The sequence below is a fragment of the Rutidosis leptorrhynchoides genome, chromosome 4 (assembly GCF_046630445.1).
Source record: "Rutidosis leptorrhynchoides isolate AG116_Rl617_1_P2 chromosome 4, CSIRO_AGI_Rlap_v1, whole genome shotgun sequence".
Classification (NCBI taxonomy): domain Eukaryota; kingdom Viridiplantae; phylum Streptophyta; class Magnoliopsida; order Asterales; family Asteraceae; genus Rutidosis; species Rutidosis leptorrhynchoides.
The window spans coordinates 604,489,008-604,497,680 of record NC_092336.1 but is presented as its reverse complement, the minus strand read 5'-3'; the positions used below and the strand labels follow the sequence as shown (position 1 = coordinate 604,497,680).

At 29.1% G+C, this 8,673-nt stretch overlaps 1 non-coding gene across 1 annotated transcript; it reads right to left on the bottom strand.

The window, feature by feature from the left end:
- Window positions 1-8,566: 8,566 nt before the first annotated feature.
- Window positions 8,567-8,673, bottom strand: LOC139845896 (small nucleolar RNA R71). The gene has a single exon (XR_011758649.1). It is a non-coding gene; the product is annotated as a small nucleolar RNA R71 (small nucleolar RNA).

The window sequence follows — 8,673 nt, the reverse complement described above, 5'->3', positions numbered from 1 at the left end:
TGGTAAAAGGTATATGATATACATGTTTTTGGAAAGCTGGCGAAAAATCAATAACTTTTCATTTAGATATCGAATAATTTCGATGAACGGATTAAAAGATATGATCAACTGAATTATGATTAACGTTAATTGAAATTGCTTTTGAATCTACAATTAAGATTTAAACAACTTGTTTACGAGATTGATAAATTGGATTTTTGAATATTACTAACCGAGTAAATGAATCCTTATATAAGGTATGTCTCGTTTTGTTGAACTATTGTCAAAATTGACTTTTTGAAACGACTTTGGATAACTTTTGTATGTCGATCTCGAGCATTAGGATTGTTATACACTATGACCTGACCTAGCTTGATAGACATTTATTGACCAACATATGTTCTCTAGGTTGAGATCTACGGTTATTTGATATTCCGAGTTTCGGTCACGTTTTGGTGAACAACTTTATGTGCTGCTAAGGTGAGTTTCATTTGCTCCCTTTTTAATTGCTTTTGCAATCTATATTTTTGGGCTGAGAATACATGCACTTTATTTTAAACAATGGACACAAGTACATACTAAATTCTATACTGAGTTTGAACCGAAAATCCCTTAGCTTTGGTAACTAGTAACTGCCGGTTATAAGAACTGGTGGGCGCGAGTAGTAGTATATGGATCCATAGGGCTTGATATCCCCGTCCGAGCTAGAGCGCTAGCCTTTTAACGGGCGTATGCTATTTGAGAAGCGTACACGTTGGTTTGCGTGTACTATTAAGATGATTATACAAAGGGTACAAATTATATATACGTTTAGTTTAGTTACCAGGGTGCTCAATCTTGTAGAATATTTTGATAAACGTTTCTGGATGAAACAACTGAAATCTTGTGATCCACCTTTATACACAGATTATGGGAAACATTAAAACTATGAACTCACCAACCTTTGTGTTGACACTTGTTAGCATGTTTATTCTCAGGTTTCCTAGAAGTCTTCCGCTGTTGCTTATATGTTAGACAAGCTATGTGCATGGAGTCTTACATGACATACATTTCAAGGAAACGTTGCATTCACCAAATTATCACCATGTATCTTATTTTGACTGCATTGTCAACGGAAGTACTATTGTAAACTATTATTTACGGTGATTGTCTATATATAGAAATCATCAGATGTCGAAAACCTTTGATTTAAATATTCATTTATGGTGTGCCTTTTCAAAAGAATGCAATGTTTACAAAACGTATCATATAGAGGTCAAATACCTCGCAATGAAATCAATGAATGACGTATTGTCCATATGGATTTGGAGCGATCGTCACACTTTCTAAATGAAAAGTTATTAATTTTTCGCCAGCTTTCCAATGACATGCATATCATATATCTTATCTCAGTAGCATATATATTAAATTCGTGATTCATCATAAATTATTTAACAACGAAATTAAACATACAAGCATGCATAATCATATGTACTCGAGCACTAGTCAAGGATACACTATTAATATATATAAGATAAGATATGGATGCTCACGTATCAATATTGAGATTCAATATTGCAGGAAAGTACATAGACGCAACGGAGATCATAAACACTAGATTTGACCCACGAGCATACCCCCGAATAATACCCATAACCTCCATAGCTATAACCCATAATTTCCCTAGCTTCATCCCGCTTGAAAAACCCATTTTGAAATAACTCGCTCATGACCTCGTCGTAGTATTTTATGTATAATACTAATAATGATTACTAGGATTAGTATTAATATTAATAATATTATTATTATTAATATTTATATTTATATATAATTATTATAGAGAGATTGAGAGATTAAAAGATTGCAAGATGGAATGAATTCGGTACCAGAAGAGTCGGGTTTATAGACATATCCTGACATCTCTCCTCATGCGATCACTTTAGAGGCAAAGGGAGTAGCCATGCGATCGCATGAGCTCTCATTACAGCTCATTCGCGTTATGTTGGCTGCTGACACTTTTATTAATATTTAATATATAATATATTTAATTTATATAATTATTTATATATTATATAATATTTACATTGATTTGTACGTTGACGCTTGACTTATGTCCCAGTTCCGGTTTCTCGAACGTTCTTTCGTACTCTGAGAAAACTTGCACTTTACGTTACGCGACGTGTACCCTTATCAATAATTAGACTTAATCATCGATAAACTATATTACCCAAGGTATAACCTTTACATTTGAGTGTTGTGGTCATTTGCTTCTATAAATCAATGTCTCATTATTTATCAAAGTATATTTAATAATATTATTTTTAATCCAAAACGTTTTATGACTAATTTAATATTATAATTTATCACTTTGTAAAATATAAATATATTTTCATTTAGAAATATAAACTTATATATTTTAGAAATATATATTTTAGAAATATTTATTTACTAATATAATATTTAGTTTTTCGAAAACTAATTATATTTAAAAGTTTAATATATATATTAAAATCGTTTAAACAAAAGATATTATTATATCACCTAACGTTTACGCTCTAGAACTTAATTTGATATAATTCATTTATGCGTCAACGTTTATTTTAATTTCTCAAATGTTCTAATTAATATATCTAATTATAAATCGAATCAATAAACAAGTGTTACCATCGTTTACTTAACTAATTCGAAATCATATTCATATATATATATATATAGATATATATATATATATATATATATATATATATATATATATATATATATATATATATATATATATATATATATATATATATATATTCAATATTCATAAACATGCTTTAAATACACGTTGCAAGTTTATTTATATATTAAATTACCAACATTCCAACCTATTGTAAATATTCAAATTATGTGATCAAAACATTTTAATAACCAAATTCTATTGAATCGAAAAACGTTTCTGCACGTTTGAAGCTAAACCGATTGAATATTATGAATATTCAATTCTCCACTAACTTTTGTCTGACCTTCGTTAGTTGACACATTTGTTCTTACATGTAAATCACTTTACCAATTTTTTGAATATCGTTAAAAAGGGATGATTTCTCAAATCAACGTGGACCTCATAACGGAGACCCGTAACAAACTCATCATGTATCTGATAATTCAATCATTTGATATTATCTTTTAATCCCGTCGATAAATATATTAAATATATATTGAAACAATTATGTTCCAGTAAACTATTATACATCTAATACTTTTGTTAATGTTTTCAAGTAATTAATATATATATATATATATATATATATATATATATATATATATATATATATATATATATATATATATATATATATGTATATATATATATGTATATATATATATATGTATATATATATGTATATATGTATATATATATATATATATGTATATATATATGTATATGTATATATATATATATATGTATATATATGTATATGTATATGTATGTATATATATATATATATATATATATATATATATATATATATATATATATTTATATATATATATAATCATATATGCACATCCAGTTATATATATATATTGTTCGTGAATCGTCGAGCACGGTAAAAGGGTGATTGATTACATGAATGTAGTTCCAAAATTTTGAGATTCAACATTACAGATTTTGCTTATCGTGTTGGAAACATATAAAGATTAAGTTTAAATTTGGTCGGAAATTTCCGGGTTGTCACATACCACACAATAGGGACGCAATGGGCTCCATCAAACAAGCATCAACTAACATGCAGTCATCACAACATACTAACTAACTATAGTAGCAAGTATACCTAACAAGCATGGCAATCATAATATAACATGCTACTCTATACTATATACTCCAGTTAGTCCCACTCACCGATTACCAGCAAATGAGAAGGTGTTTAGTTGTCTAATCACTGAACCTTCTATTTCTCCTTTTCTCCTGAGAAAGACATATACACAAGTTAGATATAATGTCTCGATAACAACCCGACAACAAAACAATAACACTAAATACCAACACTTAAGCATTTAACGACTGGTCTACCAACCGTACGAATAACACTCTCACTCGCATGTTTGAGAACACTCAACCATGCGGTTGACAACTTACTCGTACGTTTGGTCTATCACTGAACACCCATCAAAGAATTAAATGATCCATACGGTTCACCACACGAGTGACCAGTGACTCGTACGAGTCACATCCCAACCGTACGTATCATCTTACCCAGAACAATAGTTCTCCATAACCATTCACTCGCACGGTTCATAACACAGTTGACCTGTAGTGACCCGAACTTTTCCATGTTTATATATATTAATTGAGATTGATATTTACATGATTAAATGTTTCCAACATGTTAAGCAATCAAACTTGTTAAGACTTGATTAATTGAAATAGGTTTCATATAGACAATTGACCACCCAAGTTGACCGGTGATTCACGAACGTTAAAACTTGTAAAAACTATATGATGACATATATATGATTATATATATAGTTAACATGATATTATGATAAGTAAACATATCATTAAGTATATTAACAATGAACTACATATGTAAAAACAAGACTACTAACTTAATGATTTTGAAACGAGACATATATGTAACGATTATCGTTGTAACGACATTTAATGTATATATATCATATTAAGAGATATTCGTACATCATAATATCATGATAATATAATAATTTAAATCTCTTTTGATATTATAAACATTGGGTTAACAACATTTAACAAGATCGTTAACCTAAAGGTTTCAAAACAACATTTACATGTAACGACTAACGATGACTTAACGACTCAGTTAAAATGTATATGCATGTAGTGTTTTAATATGTATTCATACACTTTTGAAAGACTTCAAGACACTTATCAAAATACTTCTACTTAACAAAAATTCTTACAATTACATCCTCGTTCAGTTTCATCAACAATTCTACTCGTATGCACCCGTATTCGTACTCGTACAATACACAGCTTTTAGATGTATGTACTATTGGTATATTGATAAGGCTAAAAAGGAACATATATTTCATAGCAAAATCCCCCAAGAAAGACAAGATTTTAGTTGCAATTGTTCCATTTTCAAGTAATATTCGTTTATTTTAAATAAGTGCGAAGACAAAAGGCGAAAACGACGAATTGAAGACACAAAGGTCCAAAAAGCTCAAAAGTACAAGATACAATCAAAAAGGTTCAAATTATTGATGAGGAACGTCTAAAAATGACAAGAGTACAAGTTACAAAACGCAAAGTACAAAATATAAAATTGTACGCAAGGACGTTCGAAAATCCGGAACCGGGACCAGAGTCAACTCTCAACGCTCGACGCAACGGTGTAAAAATTACGAGTCAACTATGCACAAGAATAAAATATAATATTTAAATAATTCATAATAAGAATAATATTAAATAATAAAAAGTTGTTAATTGAGCATAGTTCAGGGGTCATAAGTGAAAATTCAATTTCTAAATTCGCCTATAAAAGGCTTTGTAATCGTAATGTAAAAACACACCTTTTTCTATCTTTTTCTTATTTATCAATATCAATTATCAATATCTATATTCTATATCTCTATCATAATGTTAACTTAATAAGATATAACAATAATCTTAATTTTAATTTTAAATTATGATAATAATAAGATTTATGATAGAGATCGTTTGAGTGTGTAAGTCGAAATTCTGTCCGTGTAACGCTACGCTATTTTTAATCATTGTAAGTTATGTTCAACCTTTTTACATTAATGTATCGTAACTAAGTTATTATTATGCTTATTTGAGCCGAAGTAATCGTGATGTTGGGCTAAAATATTAAGAAGGGGTTATTGAACTTTGGACCATAATTAAGGTTTGGGCAAAAGACCGACACTTGTGGAAATTGAACTATTGACTATTAATAGATGGGGGGTATTGTCTAATTGAGTGACAACTCATTGGAGTCTGTCGAACCTATCTTCAAATTAATTAACCTAATAATTAATAATGATTATGGTTGTCCTATTTAGTGATGTTCATATGGAATCTGTTATAATCATTTAATTAATTATTCGGGTTGGGTAATTGATTATTCAAACTGATCAAGTGGGTAAATTAATATTCATATCTAATCAAAACAGGGGTAGATTACATACAGTGATAACTGGTGTAATTGTTGACAGAAGTGATAACTGCGTCACAGTTTAAATCCTTAATTAGTTGGAATATTTGACTTCGGGTATAAGGGTAATTTGACGAGGACACTCGCACTTTATATTTATGACCGATGGACTATTATGGATAAAAACCAGATATGTATCAAATAAACCATGACAAAGGACAATTAACCCGAGTAACAATTAATTAAAATCAAAACGTCAAACATCATGATTACGGAAGTTTAAATAAGCATAATCCTTTTATTTCATATTCTATCGCAATTTTATTTATTGTTATTTTATTTATCGCCATTTATTTATTTTACGCACTTTAATTATTGTCATTTATCTTTACGCTTAAAAATATAAAATCGACAAACCGGTCATTAAACGGTAAAAACCCCCCTTTTATAATAATATTACTACTTATATATATATATATATTTATATAAATATAGTTTTATAAAAATATAGTACGTAATCACTAGCTCCCTGTGGAACGAACCGGACTTACTAAAAACTACACTACTCTACGATTAGGTACACTGCCTATAGTGTTGTAGCAAGGTTTAGGTATATCCCATCCGTAAATTAATAAAACTTGTGTCATATTTTGTAGTATTTTGTATTAAAAATAATACTATTTCGTACCCTCACGCTACATCATCAAGTTTTTGGCGCCGCTGCCGGGGAGCGCTAAAACGCTATATTTTTAATTATAATAATATTGAAATAAAATATAATAATATAATAATATTGAAATAGAATATAATAATATAATAATATTGAAATAGAATATAATAATATAATAATATTTTAGAATCAAAATTTGATACGTAAAATTTTAAAAAGTCGTATTTATTAAATACTTCAGGGGTATATTATGTAACTTGTAATTAATAATTTCTATCATGTCGCTTTCATGTGAATAGTAAATTAATTAATTTCTTTTCATTTACTATTCATGAATAGTAAATGAATTAAAAAAAAAAGTTTTGAAAAAAAATAATAATTATAAAAAATTATTAATTTGTAAAAAAAAATCGTTTTTTTAAAAAAAAAAGTTGTAAAAAAAAAACGTTTTTTTTTTAAGAAAAAAAATTCGTTTTAAAAAAAAAAAAAAAAAAAAAAATTTGTAAAAAAAAAATTCGTTTTTTAAAAAAAAAATTAAAAAATTAAAAAAAAAAAATTTTTTTAAAAATAATAAATAATAATTTTTTTTTTTAAGTTTTATTACCTTTAGATTTTTAGACTATAGTTACAATTTTTAGTATTAAGTTTAGTTTTGCATAGTTATTTTTATTTCTAGAATTTTTAGGTTTGCCATAAAATCCCTTAAGTGCTTATTCCTTAGACTAAGATTTAGGTGCTTTAGAATTTTGCGACGCCGTTTTTCGCGCTACTTTCTTATTTTTATTTTTCGACGCCTATTTTTCGACCTTTTATTTTTCGACATTTTTCGACGCGCAATCTATTTCTTTCTTATTTCTCGCCATTCTAGTTTTTAGGACTTAGAATTTTTTCTACTTCTTCTCTAAATTTCTTAAAATTACGAAAATTTATTTTAAGTGGTTAAATTGATAGACATCAAAATTTTCTGGTTCGTAGTAATAGTTGGATTTGTACGTGGACCGGGTTATTGGAGCCAAACAGTACTCAATTATATTGAGACCAAACGAATCCTGCCCCTCTGCTGCATCTTTTGGCTATTCGAAACGTAGGCAAAATCAGAAAAGTCTATTGATTGGATAACTTATTATAATTTTTCTTTCCTTTTAAAAACTAATAGGATATTCAGTGAATGCACCGAGCAAGACGTTCACCACCTTTTATACGTTCACCACCTGTAACTCGATCAAGACATTTAGCAAATATTGTCGCCGTTGATTTTTCTTTAGAATCATCATCCAGTCGAACAAATACTCCAATTCAAATTTCCGACAATCCATCTTTTGAACCCGATTTCACAACTAAGAAACTGGAGGATATTCAAGGACAATTCCAAGATCCTGAACCACAAACCGTTAAATCAGAGTCCTCTAGTGATTCGTATTCAACGAATTCAATTATGGAAGTAACGGAACCTCTAAGTATGGAAGATCGAATGAGAGCTAAACGCACGGGCCAAGGTCACGCCATTATTAAGCCAGAAGTTAATGCTCCAGATTATGAAATCAAAGGACAAATTCTACATATGGTAACTAATCAGTGCCAATATAGTGGTACGCCAAAAGAAGATCCCAACGAACATCTTCGTACGTTTAAAAGAATTTGTACACTATTCAAAATCCGAGAAGTGGAAGATGAGCAGATCTGTCTCATGTTATTTCCCTGGACTTTAAAGGGAGAAGCCAAAGATTGGTTAGAATCGTTACCTGAAGGGGCGATTGACACATGGGATGTCTTAGTTGAAAAATTTCTTCAAAGATTCTTTCCGGCATCTAAAGCCGTGAGACTTCAAGGAGAAATTGTTACGTTCGCGCAAAAGCCAAATGAAACATTATATGAGGCATGGACAAGATTCGGAAGGATGTTGAGAGGATGTCCTCAACATGGTTT